This window comes from Teleopsis dalmanni, chromosome 2 (assembly GCF_002237135.1).
Source record: "Teleopsis dalmanni isolate 2A chromosome 2, ASM223713v2, whole genome shotgun sequence".
Classification (NCBI taxonomy): domain Eukaryota; kingdom Metazoa; phylum Arthropoda; class Insecta; order Diptera; family Diopsidae; genus Teleopsis; species Teleopsis dalmanni.
The window spans coordinates 191,636,604-191,658,444 of record NC_051847.1 but is presented as its reverse complement, the minus strand read 5'-3'; the positions used below and the strand labels follow the sequence as shown (position 1 = coordinate 191,658,444).

Genomic DNA, 21,841 nt, shown 5'->3' with positions numbered 1-21,841 from the left:
TTTGTGAGATTTTGAGATTGCTAATAGATTAACTTATTTTAAAATTGAAAATGTTGATGGAAAGAAAACTTATTAAATTATAGTTTTTACATAATTAGGAAAAAATTGAATCAATTACTTTTTTTTGATTTATTATAAAGTTTTTTTTTTGAAAGAGTTTATATATACTATAAGATTATAATAAGTTTTCAATCGTTAAGTTAATAATAATATACATTTTTAATTAAAATTTAAAAGTTAAGTGAGGTTTATTGGAAGCTTCAATACCCTCCACAGAGATACCCATGTTGCAAAACAATGAATTATAATTGTTTTTTTAATCTTAGAAAATAAAAAAAATTAAACTATATAAAAATTTTATTTATTATTTTTTTATTATATATTATTTTATTATTTTTATTATTTTATTATATATATTTCAATATGGGTTTTAGTTCTACAGTAGTTCCATAAAAATGTTAAATGAATAGTCAAGCAATTAAATTAAAACTAGAACTTTATAAAAAGTCTTTAATAAGCCTGTCTTTATAAAAAGCTTCTATGGAACATTTTATGCTATTAGATAGAATCCAGAAGACCAAGAACCATAAAAGGATTGGTGATACCTGCGATACGTTAACTGGTGCGCAACGGTTTTCAACTCTTGATTTACGAAACGGTAACTGGGAAGATGTTCGGAAGATAAGAGTGGTTCATTTGGGAATGTTTGGCGTATTGATAAATAGAATGACTGAAGGCAATGTTATGAATTTAGAAACTAAGTAAAATTAAAAATAGTTTTTTGTAGTATATGACAAACATATACTGTAAAATGTGTACATAAATATATACATATATATACAATTGTATATATAAATTAATAACCAAATAATGAATAATATATAACTAAATAATATTATTAATAATAAATAATAAAAAGGAATAGATTTAACTATCGAAAGCAAATATAAAGTCTTTTTTTTAAATAAAACAAATAAAATTAATTTTAAAATAAAAAATAATTTGTATATATATATTAATAACCAAATAAAAAAAACCAATACATAATATAATAAATATAACTATCCAAAGCAATATATTATTATTTTTAAATATATATTATATTATAATATATTTGTACAATTAAATATATAATATAGTTGTAGAATGTGTAAAATTTCTTTATATAAGAAAGTGAAATAAAATAATGACAAAAATTAAAATAAAACTAAATTTTAATGCTTATTTCTTTCTTATACTATATTAACTATTATTAACTATTATTTCCAAAAAAGTGTGTATAAGACTTGACATGACAGCTGAAGTGTGGCATTTGCACAAGGCATTTCCTCTCGAAAATAAATGTTTTTAGTGCGTTAAAAAACGTGATTTTGGGTCATCATAGCTTTTTCTGTATATCTATTGTGTTTCTATATAAATGGGTTTTCTATTGGGATTTATTTGGTGGAAAATTCATTACCGTTTTAATTGAGTTGTTACATGTCAAGTGCGCGTCGTACTCATAGCAGTGGCCGCATTTTTCTTCATAAATTATTGTGAGAACAACTTTCTGACCCCAACTGTCTTGGTCAAAGAAGAAAGTGAGTTTGAATAAAAATAAAAATTTATATTAACAAAGAATACAAAAAGAAGAATAGTCCGTCAATTTCGAATAGAATTTTAAACATATTTTAAATTTCTTTGTATAATTCAATGAAAGTAAATTAAGTATTAAATATAATGTTATAAAAAAATTTTACAGCTAAATTTTGCAAATAAGATAAAATATTTTTTTAAATAATATATTGTTAGCTGATGTAGTATACATCTACATACAATGTATCTCTAAATAGAACAGATACAATATAAATTAACACGATTGTTTAAAAATTTCAGTTAATATTTGTTTTCGGAATAAAATTCCTTTTATTGATAAGTTAAGCATATGACCCATATTTATTGAATTTATATAAAAAAGATTTATTTTGGTTGAAAAATTTTAGTTCTTTTCAATTATATATTTTGTGTTTTTTTGTTTTTATGTTAAGTTTTTATATATGCGAACATAGCTTATTAGATATAAGAATTTTAATTTTATTAAATTGATAATATATAGATTGACAATATATAGATACAATTTCAAACACGATTTAATTGATAAAATCTTAACAATTGAATTAAATAGTTTCTTTGTTAATTTACAATCTTTTAAATTTAATTAGGTTTTGGTAGGACTCTGGATAACCTGTAAACAACAAAACATGTTAATAGATTATCAATCCATCCAAGCAGTCTCAAACAGATTTCTAACACTAACCAGAGTCTCTGGATAAACTGTAAACAACAAAACATGTTAATAGATTATCAATCCATCCAAGGCAGTCTCAAACAGATTTCTAACACAAACCAGAGTCTCTGGATAAACTGTAAACAACAAAACAGGTTAATAGATTATCAATCCATCCAAGGCAGTCTCAAACAGATTTCTAACACAAACCAGAGAGGATATTAAAATATTTACAGAATTTTACATTGGTAGAGAAATGCTGCAGTCTGCAAGTTGAGATGTGCAGTTGCATAGAGATATTGTAAAGTGAGAATAAGATAAAGGCAAAGAAAAAGCCAATTGTAATATGTAACTAAAAATAACTTTGAATTTATCTTAATGGATTATCTTAATCTTTAGCAAACTCTTCATTTCAATCAAAGTTGGTCTGGGAATGCTTTCAACTTCTCATTATTCTAGCATCGAGGAACTATGTTACTCTAATGTGGATATCGGGACATGAGGACGATGAGGGCAATGCAATGGTGGACTCCCTAGCAAAGAAGGAGCATATACGTCTATCACTGGTCCAGAGCTCTTCTGCGAGGGAACAAATAGCTTCACAAATAACTTAAAATGTGAACGGGAGAAACGAAATCTACTTGAAGACTGGAGAGCCCAAACAGGCATGCGGCAGTCAAGAAGATTCATTGATCCTGAGCACATCAAGGTTGACACTATCCTTAAACTTAACAGAAACGATATTAAACTCTACACAACAGGATACTGTAGACCCAATTACCACATGAAGAATATAGGTTAGAAAGTGATTCCTTTCGACTCTGTCATGAGAAGAATGAAACATAAAAATATGTTATATGCAATTGCTTAGTAAGATTAGCGGCAAGATTTAGACTGAGTAACTTGGAATCTGGATTTTGGTACCAAATTAAATAGGTAAAACTAAGCCCACAGCAATTACAAGTCTTATAGTCTAGAAGTGTTTTAGTTGGGCATTTAGGCGCACAATAGATCTTTTAGGTCGGGGTGCATCCACAGCTTATTATTTAACAATAAGAGTGTTTATAATGGATTGTAATTATGCGTTTTTAGAGCAATATTCTTTTAGAGTATAGCATTATATCGCAATTATTTATTATCTTAAAATGATGTTTGTATTGTAAACTATCAAAATTTATTCCATTAATATTAATATAGTATTAAGTAATTTAAATATCAGTTAATTTTATTCCGAAGTAAATATAACCAGTTTCGCTATATATACAAGTATACATATCAATTGCTTTTTATAAGATATGACTTCTTTTAAAAATGTAAATTAATTTTTATATATTTTTATATATATTAAATTTTTATATATGTTGCCAATAAAAATTTAGATTCGGTAAAAATTTTTGAAAGTAAACAAATTCTTGAATATATTAGAATAATGTATCAAAAATTTGGTTTAATTAAAATAAACTTTTGGAACTTGTTCAATAAAATATACTTAATATATATTCAATGTTGCTTATATGCACATATATTTAAACTAAAATCTTTTAATCTTAAAAATTTATTTATTATATATTCTTTCACTCTTCACACCAGTCTAGTGAGTGTAATATGTTTGTTTTCATTTTTGCAATATGAAGAAGAATAAGTCTTTTATCTTCTCAATATTAAGTGACAGACGCTTAGTCATATTTACAGATATTTTTTCTTTTCTTGCTTTTTTCTTCCTTGATCTTCCTCGTAAGCTCAACATTGATCTTCCTTGTTCTTACTTTTACTTCTTGCATGATCTTAAACATTGATCTTCCATGATCTTACTTTTTTTTCTCGAGTTTGAATAGGAATTCTTCAGCATCGGTTTCTGTGACTGAGTGTATAATAGTTATATTTCCAATACGAATCAAAAATATACATGAGTAATTATGTAGAATACTTTATATTTGCTTTAAAATTTGCATTTGAATGGTTAATCTTCTGTTCCTGATCTGTCTACAATTGTAATTATAAGCTAGCCAACTCAATTGTAATCCCTGAGGAGTAATTACATCGCACAGGAAGATCTTAATTCTCTTGCTAATAGAATAGAAAATAGAAAAAACAGAGGCAGAGACATAGACAGAGGTAGAGGCATAGAAACAGCATAGAGAAACAGGCATATACCACTAGGTATATAATTAAAATAGCTATAGATATCATTGATAGAGTTATTGTTTAATTAAGTGCTGCTTATTAAATTTATCCTTGGGTGCATTTCATGTCAAGCGGGTCACATTATCCCATTGCTATATAATACATATAGTATGTAAATTAATCAAAATACTATTTCTATGATTTAAATGATTTCAAAAAACTTAATACATTATAGATGAATATAAAATTAAAATCCGTTTATTTCAGATTTTAAACTGCAATTTTTAACTGCAATATGTTAAAATCTACACATAGTAAAAAATGAATATGTAATATATAAGTGTGAGAGCTGTCGGGAAGTATCTCTATCAAGACAAAACTGACTTTTTCTCTTCATTTATCTTATTTTGTTTGAAAGAAAAAAAAAAAACCAAAATGTGTCTTTCTAATGTGTCTTGTTTATTTTTTATTTGTTGTGGAAATGGTGACACATGCTTATAATTTAGCATTAAAATTGTTTATTTATTTAAATTTTTATTGAGGATTTAACATTAATTTAAAAAAATATTTGACTTGAACATGATAGCAATGGTTTTTGACTTTAGTGAGTTATTTAGACATTTGACTATTTATGTTGACTTTTTATTCATTTTTTTGTATCTAAAACTTGAACTTGTTGGGTTACACGATGGTTGACTAATAGGCTAAATCTTTTGAAAGTAAAATAGGTTGATGTCATATTTACAGCTTTTGAGATTTCTTAATAAATGAAGTAATAAATGTTTAAGTGTGATGTATGAAAAAAAATCACAAAACATTTATCATATGATAAATGAAAAATTTTTCATATGAATACACTTTTTTTTTGATTAGAACTTTATTTTGTTCTAGATGATTTATTGTTTGTATATATACTAGTTTAGCATATAGCGCATTTGATCTGAAAAATATGTGTTTAGTGTCTTAAAAAAAATTGAGATTATGAAAAAGTAATCAATATGTGATATGTGACAAAATTTGATGGCACCCGATTTGTTCGTTCACAAATTATACTTATTTTTGTGAATGAACATATGATATTTCTAAAATAATTGGTAATAACTTTTCAATATAACTTGATTTAGGTTATTAGTCCAAAGTAATCAAAAAATATTTCAAAATTTTTTAAAAACCATATCTTGTATATGTCACATATGTCAATTGCAATGCACTTTCTTCGCAACAAGTCATTAATAAAATCACATTCAAAAATTTTAAGAAAATACATGGTGTAGATGTATACTATATAGAAGATAAAAATTATTTGACTAAATAGATAATTATTAAAAAGCTAAATTGGCGAATATACATTTCTACTTAATAAAAGAATGTTGACACACACACATAGAATACTATAAATCAAGAAGATAATGATATGTATATGTTGATATTATTAGTGATAATAATCATATCAAATATAGGCAATAATATTGATGAGATCAAAGATGGCCCACACAAATGATAAGTGAAAAGGTGCTTAAAAACAATCTTTAGTGAAGGCGGTTAAAGAAAGTCTATAGACTGTTTACGGAAACCGGCCAAGATTAGTCAAAACTGTCAATATGCACTGATTGGCCAGAAAAATTATGTTGGCTATATTTCAAGATACACATGTACTTGTATTATTCTTATATGCTAATAAATAAATAATAAATAATATTCTAATAAAATATTGATCGGTTATCTTATATAGAAAAAAAATTTCCATATTATATAGTGTTATTGGTCCGTTTTCACTGGAAAATTTTAAAAAAATGGCCTCAAATAATAAAGGTTTAGGTAGGTCATATTATTAGTTAATTAAAACTATTGCGAAATTATGTGATGTGAAACTTAAATTGATTGTTTCGCAAGATGCACTCACTATATCTGATTTTTATCCGTTATATGATAGCGTTTCTTTACAATTTATGAAAAGTGACTTTAGCTACAGCGATTTATCATGAACGAAAAAGTTATAGACATATCAGAGATATATTTTGTAGGTCCCCAATGTATACGTGTGTGAATGCAACAGGAAGTTTAATGGAAACTAATTTGGCTGGACAAAAAATTCAAGAGACATTATGAAGGTTTCCAAGCCATATTATGAAGGTCTCCATATAGTTGAAAAACTTTAAGAATGTCTGGTTATGATTGCATTAGAGTGTCGAGGGAAAAAATATTGTTTGATGAAGTCAATTTCTCTCAACATACTGTGTTTTTATACGACAGATCAAAAACGATTCAGTTCATTAGCTGACGAGTTAAACGAAATCATGTCAACATAATATATTTCCATAAGTCAGCTCTAAAACTTTTTAGACTTAAAACTAGAGATAATACTAAACTTTTAAACAATTATCATTTTTTGATAATCAAACTTGCGCTTACATGGTATATTTATTTAAAATTATATATATATTCATTTTGATTTCTTATTACTATTTCTTTATTTATTGTGCCGCTGTTGAATGTTTAAATTCCTTAACTATAAATAATTGTTTTCTGTAAATAATTCGATTTTATTTTAATTACGTATTTTATGTACTTCGTATATTTAATTTCATAGAACAAATCCGTTTACTTTTGTTAAAGAAACTGGTTAAATCTGCGTAATAAAAAAAGTATTAAATAATTATCGACTAACTAAACTCCTAATTAAATGCAAATACAACTAAAATGGAATTAACAAGAAATTAAATGCAAAAAAATCATTATATTGAAAATGAAATAAAAATTTATTTATTATTATTTAATTTTGCAGCTGAACCAGAAGTAGTGAATTATTAATCATAATAAAAACTTATAGTATTATTCATAAGCTTATTAATTAAAAAAAAATATGATATAATTTACATATTGTGCAGATAAGTGCCATATGTGTGAATATGCATATCCATTAAAAACTAAGGAAATAATTATTTTCTGCAGAACTTGCAGATCTTGTTGCATTGAAAATTGTCAATAAATTGAGTTAAAAAAAATAGTATTAATTCAAATGAATGGCGGTAGTTTCAAGACAATTAAACATTCCCCATAATAAACCTAAAGTATTTATTTTAATTAATCACAATTTGTTAGTGGTTTGAAAAGTTGTTTAAGTGTTAAGAAAAGTACCGCTCTATTAGCATAATCTGTTATGATATATAAGTAAAATTGAAATGCAATTTAACGTAAAGGATTGTATTGTTTTTAATTAAAAGTTACGATTTAAAAAGCGAAAGTATAGTATCATTTTAAATACTACTCTTTAGTATTTTACCTCTTTATATCGCAATAAAGCATTAAATTAAATACCAAATTGTAATTATAGATTTTTTTTTTACAATTACTAAGCATGAAAGTGAAAATTCAATTATAAGCCTGTAAATATTTTCTTAACATAATAGGCAATCAACTGAAGTTTTCTTCAAAAACACATAAAACTAAAAAATAATCTTAAATGCTTGCAAATTTTCGTTCAACATTTCTGGTTGTATTTTGACAATAATGTGAAAAATTGTTGAAAGAAATATATATGTATTAGATATAAAATTAGTTCTCATATAAATATAAGCTTCCCTTCATATCATAATCATCATCATTGGCTGTGAAAATGTTATTGCTTTGTGGCAACAATTTTTCAAAATATCAAGTTTGTTGTTTAAGTCTTTTGTTTTATTCGTTTTTGTACATAATTGGCTGTAGTACATTGTTTAAAGTTTGTTAGTTTTTTATTTCTGTAATATTTTTCATTTTATTTTCTTTTTTTTTTTTTTGGTTATAATAAATTGAGATTCAAATTTTCACATGCATATAAAATAATAAAATGAATATCTTGCTTACTTTTTGCTTACATGTCACTGAAATTTTATGAGTTTAATTTAAGAAAAAATGAAACGGATTGTGTGCATAAATCATATAAAACATAGTATAATGTTTGTACTGTTTATTAAATGAAACAAAAACAACACAGTCGTATATAGATACACTGTAATGAAAGTTCAAGCACCTTGATAATTTTTCACAGCGCAAAAAGATTTATGGTTTTTATATAAAAAAGTAAAAATAAATTTATTAGTGAATATCTAGCGCATCATTAAATTCGTTTGCAGTTAATATAATAAATGAATTTTTAAATATATATTTTCAGATATGCTGCAAGTAAAAATAATTGATTTATTTAGAAAAACTACAATTATGGCATTTAAAATATTTAACACAATGTTTATAATATTTATTTGTTAAATTATGTTTAATGAATATTATTATTTATATCTTTAGTAGTTAAATTTGTAAAGAAAATAATGTGAAACATGTTATAAAATAATATATAAAAAAACAAATTTTTTACCATCTAAAATTATAGAAAAATCTGACGGATGAATTTAAAATTAAATAAAAAATATAAATTAAATAATTAATTTAAGAAACTAAATTAGAGAACAAGAGCGTAGAGTAAAGTTGTAGAATAAACCTACTTTCTAACACACGCAAAAATATTTAGCTCTCTCATTGTGAATAGACTGTAACATTATTTAGAATAAACTACTAATGAATATAAACTACTAACAATGGCTTTCAAGATATAATGCAATCCAAATAGCTTATTTAAATAAAAATATTAAGTGGTTTAACTATCTAAAAATTAATTAATTAGATAATTGATTAATTACTGCTTTCTTAACTGAATATGTTGTAATTAATTATAATCTTTCAAAGATGATACTAAAAAGCTACCATTGTAGATTCATTGAAATCCTTATTGAAGCATCGATCCATATGCAGTGCCCGCATAATAGCTAGGCCCAAAAACTTCTATATTGTTTGGTTATAATTAAACCAAATTAGGCCTGGGACTTAGAACTGAGAAATTATTAGATTTGTCAATAGCCATAATTGTTTACTAAAAAGCGGCAGTACAAAATATTTTGTTAATATGCTGTTAAGTATGTATATGTTCATATTTGCTATCAGATAGTCAAGCTGTTTTAATTTACTCTAGACAACTTCTAGGACGTTTGATGCAGTTCAACATATCTTCTCTATTGGGTTACAATAGAACTGGAAAACGAGGTGTCTCAAGAACTTATTTAAGGCATATTGAAGATGCCTTATAAAATCAGTTTAAAAGTGTTGGATAAAGTACTGGATTTACTCAAAAAATTGTTGAAGCCTTTCCTTAATAAGCATTCTAATACAAAATGGGAAGATTTGACAATATGCAAGTTGGCTTCTTTTAAATAGAGCCAATCAAGTAATTTCTATGAGCTGTTCCTTATGAGCTGTTCCTTATGAGCTGATTAGTTGGGTTTAGTGATGGGTTGCAGTTGATGAAGATTGCTTTTATAATACAAAAAGATGAAATCGTTATTTCAAATGTTGTTGCAGTTGTAAAGAGGACAAAAAATGCTACACATCTACTTTGTCGCAATGCAGTACATACACAAAACTTGGGAGACACACCTTTTAGAGGATCTTAGTCAGTTATAAGACTTCTTCAAGAATATATTTATAAAAGAAAAGTAAAAATCTAATATTTCTAAATATTTTCTAAATTTCTATTTCTAAATATTTTGGATGTACTTGAATCCAATGAGTTGCGTACTGTAACGTTTAAAGGCTTAAGTGGATCAAAAGTATCGCCATTTTAAGCTTAACATAAATCTACTCCGATATATTTTTATACATACAAACAAAAATTTAAAATTTTCAATTAATAAAAATAATAAATATTTTACATTTTCACTATATTCATATAAATACAAAATTACTATTTACTAATTATTATTGCATTATTATATTATGTAAACCATCTTTGTTGTTTTTGGAGATGTTGTTCTTTTTGTACATAGTTTCCAATTTTACATTCCTACTTCTTATTCTCTTACGTTCCTAAACTATGTATATTATCTCTCAATTTAACTATATAACAAATATATACACAACTTATCAAAAAAGAAAAAAATGTAATAAAATATTAAGAACACAGGTAACAACGTCAGCAAAGATCATGCCAGCAACAGAATTATATTATGCACGATCAAGTTAGGCTCGAAAATTTCTGTTAATAACATTTTCAATGTTAAAGTTATTATCTATATGCCTATGCGAAAGTTGAAATGTACAGGAATATATTAAATACTATATATTATGCTTTTTTAAATTAAGTGCAAATTTTGGGTAAGTACTTAAGTAATTATTTTTATTTATTTTACATCTTATTGTTTATTTTTAATATTCATTTTTTAACAAAGACTTTATTGCAAGAACAATAAACCACCATAAATCAATGGTTAAATTTTTTTAACAATTATAAGTCTACTATTCCAATCAAGTGTGATATCTGTTAAACTGTTAATGTAATCGTTTAAAATAAATCATTAACTATAAATTAAAATTAAAACTATAAAAAATTCACTAGAAAAGTAGCACACAATTTGTTATCACACTTTATGAATGACCGTCATCGTTGGACGCAAAGATCAGCTTGCGTCAAAATAGCTCACTTCCTCAACACATTTTCAGATACTATCTTTAAGTGAATAGTATATTGGTATATCTTGTATCGATGTTCTTCAATCGCTACTGCCAAGTATCTTGTCTTGTTTGAACATTCAATTTTTGTATTGTGTCTGGCTTGTTTACTCTTTGATTTGTTTAAATCTTTTGTGTATAGTAAATGAAGTACTTGTGCTCATGCTGACCTAAATTCAGGAGTATTTCTTAAAATAATATTAACTTTTTATGCATTTGTTTACGCTGTGTGTGTTTTTACAGGCGTGTGTTTAACGTAAAAATTAAATTCAGTTTTATTTTACCAAATTGAAGCTCATTTAAATAACTTCAAGCTGTAAATATTTCATCTCATTAATATTAAACTGGTTTGTGTGTCTTTTTTTTTTGGAAATATTTTAAAACAACTTTTTGTTCTTGACTTTGAGTTGTGGTATTTGATTTTTTCAATCACATTTTTTTCTAATGCTAAGACAAAAATTCAGATATTAAGTAGATACAAGTATGTCGGTTCTTTTTTTTTCTGAAAAGTGGAAGATTTAATTAATTGAAAAAATAATATAAAACCAATTTGTATATAACAGATTAAGTTCAACATTGGAGTGTGTTTTTTATTCGATTTATCTAAGATGCATAGTACAGAAGTGAAGAAAAAGAGAATTAAATCGATTTGATATGAAATAATAATTAATTATCAAATTCTTTCAAAATATATCAGATATATATGCACTTAATATTATTAAGTTTTGTCAAAATTTTATTTTATTTTAAATATTTAAACTTTCTAAAAGTACTTTATTTAAACATATTTAAAAGTATAATATAATATAGTATATCTGACAACTAGAAATTCGATAATAGAAATTTATAACAGTTATTTCTTAGAGGGATGTCAATAGTTTTTTCTCTTATTTACAGAGGTAAGAAATGAGAAATGATGTACTAATAGTTTATCAATGATGGACTGACAGATCAATAGACACTCTTTTACTACCCATTATAAGCGATTATATGCCGTTTTACTACTACATTCTTCGCAAAAAATCTAAAGTTATAGGAGCTAAACGCATTTTGTTGAATTTTTGTAATTTAACTGATATTTTCTGTTTACCAATGAATAATCCGACAAATTGTCTATCAAGTGTTCTCGAAAACAAAATTTTTCTGGAAGCTACAGCTGTTCAAGTGCAGATATAGCGGTTCATTGTTTCTTAAAAAAATTTCTACTACTTTCCAGAGATCAGAGAAAACCAAAGTAAGTAGAGCAGTATTCACATAGTATCTGAGTACCTTCAATTTGATCTTGTTATATGACGGCTAGGTTGGCTGGATATATTTAAGTATATTTAGTAATATAGTAAGTCTACAATTATTTAGATTTTGACAATAAGTGAAGCACTGAAAAATGTTGGGAACTAAACATTTCACTATATCACCAATTCATAAATTTTAAGCTCGAATATGATATCGTGACTAAAGTAGAATTGTACATAAGATCCTATAATTTAAATGGGGCATTTTACAAAGTTTCATAACTGTTAATGAAACAACAAACGTGTTACATGTCAGTATTACTAGGTATTCGTAGGTGTTACAGAAACGTACACAAGTTTTTAGAGAATGAAATTTAAATCAGACACCATTCTCAGTGCGTATTAGCTGGTAGGCATGTTAGATATAATACATATATTGCAACACTACATATATATATATTGTTTTTGTAAATTAATTTTAAATATAAATATAGCTTAGTTCTTTTGATTTTGTGTTTAACAGGTACTATGATGAGAAAAATGGGTAAATATAGTCGAGTATAAGTATACCGTCAAGTCATCTAATAACAAAAAACGTTACAAGTATAATTCCGTTTCCAAGTCATGCCATGTTATATAGCTTAATAGATGTGATGAACCAGGGAGCGTTGCCGGTGATAGAGTAGTTCCTGGTATGGCCACTCTTGTCAATACAATTTTGTATACCATTTTTATTAACGACGATGATCGTGCAATTATCAGAAGCGGAAGAATCTGTTAATCGATTTGATGTGGTTAAAAGCGGTCATCGGAGTTCCAGCAAATTGATTACTTTAAAACTGTGTTAAGCGATAGTACTTAAAAACTTAAGTTACTCGTTTTAGAAAGAAGAATCCATTTATTTTGTTTAAATTTTAAAATATCATCGTTGAAATATTGTAGTACTGATATCAGTAGTCGTCATTTGTTTACTTCAAAGGCTAATTTATTGTAAATCTATTTTCAAAATTGCAGTAGTCAAAATCTGTTCAACCACAACATTTTTGATTAAATTAGTAAATACCTTTTATTTTCTGTAATTCATCAATTATTTCTCTATTTTATCTTATGTAAAAAGTTAATTTTCTTTCAATTTAATTTCATGTTTTTACACCTACAAAATTAGAAAAAAAAAAATAACAAAATTTAATTATGAAAAAGGAAAGAAGCTGTTGAAAGCATCACTTTCAATCAAATGGGTAGGTTTATTTCAATCAAAAAGTATCTTTTTTCACAAAGAGTCATTAATGCAATGAAGTGCATTGAAATCTGTCGGAAAGCCGTTGAAAAGCATAAAAATGTGATTAACTGAATTAATACTAAATTTATTCAAAAAAAAAAAAAAATATCTACAAATTTTTAAGAGGTGGAAAGGCTGTGTTTGTATCATAATTTTCTTCATTTTTAAGATTGGATCAGAAGTCTGAAAGGTGAGTTTGGGTTAACACGATAAAGACATGTGTGCATATGTACATGCAACTTGTTTTCCTGAATTTAATTAAAATCTTTTCCATTTTCAAGCACTGAAATCTTTTCACGAAGGCGTTTAATAAGTAGCAATTGCATTGTATTTATAATGATCGATTTTCTTCGCATAATTGAAATGAAAATATTTACTTCTGGTTGTTTATGATTATTGTAATGATTTTTAATAATTTCAATTATGAATAATATGTGCAGAGGGAACTATTACATATGCTTCCAACAATGAATTACATTAATCTAATTTGTATAATAAATTTAATTTTTATCAATTGTGTAATAAGAGTAATTTTTTTCAGGCGGAAATCGTTAATATTTAAAACAAAATTAACTGTCGCTATGACGTAGCGTATTTGCTTGGAATATCAACATTTCTGGTATCAAGTAGTAATCATTTAAGATCTATAAGACGTTTATAAATATTTTTTTTTATTTAAGTATAATTTGGCTAGGATCTAATAATAAGTAACTATAAGTAACCCCTCTTGCTGATGCTTTTATAATATCGGAGCATACATCGGAATGCTGTGCAACTTTAAATAAGTTATTCAAGAACACACAAGGTTCACCCCTCCTACAATCAAATAAGAAAAAAACTCTTGTTGAATGCAGTTGCGGTACTAATAGGACGTTTTTTAGTAGATAGTTATACAGAACGTCAATTTATGATAAAATTGTGGATTGAAAGAGGAAGTTATTGTCCATCTGATCTGTGGAAAATGTTATCCGGCACTCGTCTGAAAGGTTTTCGATTGAGAGGAAACTATTACCCATCTGATCTGTTGAAAATGTTTTCTGGCATTTGTTAGAAAGGGTTAAAATGTATCCGTTTACTTTAATATCTATTCAACATCTTAAAAGTGCATCAATATTTCTCTGTAGTCAACGTAAGCCTAACTGAACCCGTTCTTTAAAAGACGTGATGTGACTTGGCATTTATTTATGTATCTTAATGTGTAATAGTAATTAAAGATTGATTATGAATAGGTTTCTGAATTAATAACAAATTTTGTGTATGCAATTATTAAATGAAGTTCAAAAAATCTTCAAATCAAAATTTGTTTTGATAGTACTTGTATTTAGCACTACTTTTCTTATCAGATTGGGATATCGCTTTAAATCTTCTTAGAAAATTTTCTTTTATCGCCGCAAGGGATTTGAAAAATTTTTATCAATAGTTTATACTAGATTGTGTCAGTTAAGTACTGTACTTGTTTGAGATTCATTCAGATTATTGCCAAAAGTCCTTTGTAACGATGGGTGGTGCAAATCGGCATTATCATGGTGCAAAATGCATGAGCTGGGATTCCTAAAATCTGGCCGACTTTGCTGGATTTTCTAATACAAACTTTACAAAATTCCCAATAAGATATTTTTTTTTACTATTTGTGTTTCTTAACGGAATCTAAACTGCATCATACTACGTTAACTCAAAAAATTATGAGCATGGTTTCTGAGAAAGTCTTTTATATGTTAGGGATTAATATACAATTATATACCTAATTAAGATACTTTTTTGAATATAATTATGAAACGGTTGTCTATATAGTAAAATGGAGTTTATATTATAAAATAAGTATTTAAAAAAGTAGTATATATTATAAGAATGATAAAATTATAATTTGGTGGAGTTTTCATAATTTTTGCAAGCATAGGTACACTAAAATTAGCATATATTGTATGTAGTTTTTTGACATAGATCAAATGTCAATAAACAATATCAACATTGCAAGTTGCTTTTTAAAATATCACTGGCGTCAATATCAGTGTATCTTACACATAACTGAACTTTTGAGCTTTGATTTATGAAGTCACAGTAATATTGCGATTTTATATTATTATTTTGGAACATTAGAAAGTAATTGTGTTTTAAATTATTTTAATATGTATTGCATTTTTTTGTGTCTTTAAGTTTATTGGGGACAAAGTTTAGATTATTGTTTTGGCATTGGAGTTTAGAAATATTAATTGTAATTTTTTTCACTATGCAATATGCCACTATAACTTGGTTTCAGAGATATTGGAGTGTACAGTTGTACATTTTTTACATTAATTATACACATAAAAAAAATATATGAACCAAACTAATCAAAAAATATATCAAATAATACATAAAATTTTAGTGTGAGTACACAAATAGCGATTATAAAAAAGTTGATGCACTATTTCGTTGATGTTGATAGTTTGTAAATTATAATATATTGGTAACTATGTAAGTTATATTTTAGTAGAGACACTTGCCCAAAATATTCAAATTGAACAAATTCGTTATTAATGCTTGGCTTTCAGCATATTGAAATCGTGCCAAATCACCTGATTTGGTCTGATAGGGAATAAAAATAATCTATCATATAGTTATCATATAGCTATCTAATAATCTAATACGAGCGTCTTTTAGAAGTGTAAATACTTGGTTTTAATAATTTGAATATGGAATTGTAGTTAAAGGAAATTGTGACAGATAGATAAAAGGTTTTATCAAAGCCATATGCTTATCGAGAATATGTAGAAAAGGGCTGTCCAGATCAGATGCGTTCGCGGGTTCATAGTTGTTATCGCAAATAAATTAACATGGTTATAATGTTAAATTTAGTTTTATTAATTTATCTATTTAAAATCATTTAGTTGGTATACCATAAAAATAAAACTATATGATTTTACCAGTATACCAAGAGAAAATTCGAGTAATTGTAGTAAATTAGAAACATGTCGCTGGCTGCACAAACATAAGCCGCGACCCATGCTTCTGGACAACCCTGCTGTAGAACATTATTGAAAATGACGATAATTACAACATATAGATTAAATTATTAATGTCTTTGTCAATTTCGACTTATATAAATTGAAAAATATTGAATATAACTTAAGTATCAAAGTTAAAGAAAATTTAACTAAAATACACTGAAACAAATTTGCATTCAAATGTAACTAATAGTTAACAGCATTATTTTAAATATTTTTTTAAAAATAGTTTTCATTAAATATTTAAAAAAGAAACTGCATTTTTTATTATTTATTACTTTTTTAAAATAATTTTTTAGCAAAATAATTTCACTTATAAACTTGAGCACAACAAGTAATTTCAATATTTGCCCTTGGTTAACAAGTTTATATCTGTTGGATTGGTTTTGCTAGTGTCTTTTTTATTTTTGATGGGTTCGCCTTCAGTTATAATATCACTACTTAACTTAACTGGGTGCACAAAAAATTATTTACTCAAAAACTGGTTACCATACCAATTGCAATAAATTGGATAAAAATTTCGTAAAACCCATGGAGAAGCAAAAACTGCAAAGATTCCAAACCGTAGCCGATGTCCGCAGTTCGCGGCTTTTGGTTGGTGTTATTTTTTTGTTTATTACAGTGGGAAGCACTTAAATTAAAGACAGCATCGCGTCTGCATTTTTTATTTAATCGACAAAAGCAAAAACAATAACAACACGAAAAAGATGCAATATTACAGAAGTTACAACAAAAACAAACAAACAAACAATATAACTAGATTTTTGGAATGTTTATTTGCAAATACTCGTATGAGTTGCATATGTTGCGGTTGGACTTGTTGTTTAAATCATTTTTCTACTTGTTATATTTTTTATTTTTTATTTTTATTTTTATTTTCATTTATTTTTTATTTTCATATATTTTTTATTGGAAATAGCCGCCGCCATTAATAAATAAATGTGTGGGATACAAACTATAAGCGGAAATATTTTGTATTTTTTATTTATGGTTGACTTTAATGCAGTGTGGCTTTTAGAGGTTAGCTACTCATATTTTAACTTGGTACTATCATTTAGGAATTTGAAATCAAATACTTCAAATATGCTCATTAGTAGACTTGAAAATATATTTTAAAAAGTATTTTTTTCCTTTTATTTATTTATTTTTTTTTTGTTATATTTTGAATTTAAGTATAACTAATGACTATCAATTAATTTAATGGTTTAAGAATTAAAAGCACATTAAACTGAACCAAAACAAATTAAAGTAATGATATTAAAAATGTAATGCAATACTAGTTTAACTAAGTAGTTGATAAATTCGTATTAAAATACTACAACATTGATCAGGTAAGATATAGAAATAATGGTGTAAATCTTTGCAGTACGGGTATATGTAATGCCACGACAGTACTGTAGGTAATACGATTACAGTGGAGGATAATAAAATCATGTTCTACTATAAATTTAAATCTGACATTATTACGAGGATAGACAATGCAGTGATTACTCTGCATTTCTTAATTTACATTATATTGTTCGTCTAACAATACGTTCATTCTAATAAAAACATTTAGAAGAACTATCTCAATAAATATTCTTACTGCACACATTGCATATATTGAGCTCATATAATCATAACTGTTAAGTATATTGTAAATATAAATTGGTTTCTTGAGATATTAGCGCAGATTGAATGTTCCATCAGACAACTCACCAGCAAACTTTGCCCTGTCTTACTACAAAGATGCAGGAAGTCAAAAGCACTTTATAATGACAAGGATGAAAAAGCGCTTTAGGCGGGTGATTATCTGGAGTGACGTAGCAGTAGTGAATATTTAAATTTTTAACCAATAATTACCTGGAAACTTAAAACTAGTTAACTTAGTGGATCAAGTAATAAGGTACTACTCTGCAGAATTGTATAGCTGATACAGTTCTTGTTAGATTATCTGAGGATTCATTTTCATTGATTTCAGCACTCATAGATGTGCTTAGCAAAGCTTCACTGAGTTTTTGTTTGTTAGTAGCTGCAATATAAGTTAGCAAAACTATAGGCAAAATTCATAGGTCAATTCTAATCTGAACAATATGCTGCGTGGTTATCTGTGCTGATTTTTAAGTATATACCATTTAACTTCTTAGGGGTTTAAGGCCGACAATGACTTGTTTATTAAATGATTATCAATACTTAAGCAGGCTTTTAACACTTTGGAGAATGTGAAGCGAGAGTATATCTTAATGGTGTGTATATTTATGCTAGAAATAAATTACGGGATAACCCAGCGTAATTCTGGTCCTCAATGACTTCGGTACCAGCGTTTTGATAATTTTTAAAAGCTTCAATCTGTCATGCGTAAGTTTCTTTTTTCAAATAATAAATGTTTTTAGTTTTGTATCCATTTATATATTACAGGATAGCTTTACAATCCAAACAGTGAGTAACATTCTAAAAGTAATAACTAACTAACTAATATATAAATAATAATTAAATGTATTCTTTGTGTAGAACTTTCTGATATAACTGGAAAATGTACATATACATACACAGAATTTATAAATCAAATTAGAATAGATTTTTGAACTTTTTATTCTTTCGAGAATCTAAATAACAAATCAGAAATTCTTATAATCCTTAATATTATAGTTAATGTAGTATGGTATTTTACTGTGTATCTTAAATACATTTCAGCGCTTAGTCTTCGGTCTTTGCTTTTATAAAATGCGAGACAATTAGAATTTTTCTAATTATTTTATCTACCATTGGTGCTATATATACTACCTATTACGTTTACCGCATTCTACCTTCAAGTTAACTGGCCCATTCTACCTCCATCATATTTTTGTCACCATATTCTTTTGGGGAAAGCGGTATGAATTTTTTGTAATAATTACAATAAAGGGACAGAGATATTTTATTTTGATTAGCTTTAAATCGGAGTCAATTCCATGCCGGAAACTCATATAATCTGCAAAAATATGGTAGAATGACATTGCAAACAATTCAATTTTTTTTTACTTGGTGTTATTTTCTTAATTATGATTTTTTTTATTTCAAATAAATATATCTGGACTAAGTTGAGCACTGATTGCTTGTGTAAATGAAGTGAAAGGATACCTCTTAATTGATTCTTTTAAACTATTTACTATTGAAACAAAAATATGTATTAATTTACTTTGTCTAACTTAATCAAAGTCTAACTAAACTTTATTAGCAAACTCTGTTGAGGATGTCTTTTTATACATAGTTATTGTTTCTTTTTGCTGAAAACTTATAATAATTATTTTTGGGACTGACTGTAATATGTTGATATATATCAGTACATATCAACGTTCTGTCCAGTAATTGATAAGAAATTAACCTTCTTAGAGCGGACAAAGAGAATAAAAAAGCAGAACGAATATTTTCGGTTCAGGTCGGTATAGGTTTGTAATATATTATAATATGGAGTAAACCCCTTGAAACTGAAAAATAATGGGGTCTCAAGGGTGGAGTGTGTGCATGCGTATAATTTTATATCAACAAATAAGGGATTTCCAAGGTTATATATATTAATAATTGTATATCTTTGTTTGTAATTACGGCAACTTTTGCTTTTTATTGGTTATGTATAAATACAACAGTAAAAATTTAAGAAGTCTTCTTTAAAGTAATATAAAAAATATAAATATAAAAAATAGTGTTTTTCTAATAAATTTACGATCATAAACGATTATTATATTGATGGTTTCTACGTTTACTTCAGCTAATTCAATTGGGTAAACTTTTTATAGTTTATTTATTTTTAACTAATAAATTAATTAATATTAAATAACGCAGTTTATAATAAATAAACATATCTTTATTTAAGATATCTGTACTATAATATCACCCATTATAACGCAATAAATAATAAATAAACATTAAAGTTATTTTTAATTTTGGTATTGTTAAGAACATCAATTATTTTTCATAAAAACCAATTGATTATTTATTAAATCTGTCATTAATTTTGTTTATTTGTTGGCACGTTGAGATGCTGAATTGGATATATTAATAGCATATTTTTATTAATAAATGTGCTCATCTTGATATAACTGCTTAGTGGCTTCATTATTTTCTCATTGGCAAAGCTTAAATATCTTGAAAAACACAACTTGTTGAAAACCAGTCGCATTACATCAATAATTTTATCTACACAATGAAAAAGGTAACCAAAGTCAATCGAGATTCGAAATCGCATAGCCAGAACAGGAAGAAAAAGCATACAAACTGAAATCCAAACTTAACAGAACCAACAACAGACAGACCAACAGAAAAATCTAACTGACAATTTGCCGCTAGTATAAAGCGAAATATATTGTATCTTTTTTTTGCTATTTGTAACGCGAACTTCAAGACTGGTTTTGCGTACATTGAAGTAGAATTTGTTTTCTATTTTATACTGAGATTCTTTTGTTTTTTTTTTGTTTTTGTGTTTTAAGAATATAAGTAGCTAATACTTATTGGTTATACCAACAGAAAAATATGAAAAGAAAATATTCTGTTAATAAACTGTTAATCAAATAAATAAATATTTTTGGCATGAGCGAAGTTTGGCTAATGACTTTAACTTTGATTAATAATATTACATAAAGCATAGATGGACATTAATCAATATTTATTGAATGAAATATTTAAATTTTGCTTACCTTTGCAATAAATTAACGCTTGTCGGTTAGTAAAATTTCAATAATTTTTATGTTAGAAGCTGAAAAAAAGGCAACCGGTTTAATAAAATAATTAAGTTTTTATATCCGTTTAATGAGTAACTATTTTTTCAATTTCAAAATTTCAAAATATTTCTAATGAAACTGGAACTAAAAGTTTATTAAAAGAAAAAATATTTTTTTGATGACATTTGGAAAAAAAAAATATTATTTTAGAGAAAAACCGTTAAAAACACTTTTTTGTATCATTTCTACTACAATAAATAATTACAGCAGCTTTAAGAGCATTAAAAATTTTTATCTAGAACACTTTTGTTTGTTTTTATTAGAATTTTCTATTTTCTTTTGTAATTACATAGACATTTTTTTTTGTTATTCTAAGTAGAATGCTTAATTTTATTTCTCACAAAATCACGCAAGTTATTAAATTTTCTATTTTAATTTTTTTTCTTGTATTTTTTCAGAATTAAGCCAGTCGAAGAAGTAAAAACTGCGCTTGAGTCTTTGTAATTGCACGAAAGCCACGAAAGTTAACAAAAATGCAGACAAACAAGTAAACTTTGAGTTTCCCTTGTGCGGCGGCAACACATTATTACACAGATTTCGTCGTACCAATGCACTTACATCTTAGCACAGGCTTCGTCAGAGGTTCAATCTTAGAAGCTATTAAATGGAAAACCGCAAGAAAATCAAACAAATAAAAAACCGTCTCGCAACCGCAGAACAAACGGACTACGTTCTGCACAGCA

At 26.3% G+C, this 21,841-nt stretch overlaps 1 protein-coding gene across 1 annotated transcript in view; it reads right to left on the bottom strand.

The window, feature by feature from the left end:
• The window catches only part of LOC119682061 (chaoptin-like), a 39,214-nt gene extending 17,373 nt beyond the window's left edge, over positions 1-21,841 (bottom strand). The window contains exons 1-2 of the mRNA XM_038095404.1: positions 21,717-21,841; positions 21,075-21,133 (exon numbers count right to left, since the gene is read on the bottom strand). The gene's annotated coding sequence lies outside the window, so the exon portion shown is untranslated. The remainder of the gene's footprint in view (positions 1-21,074; positions 21,134-21,716) is intronic.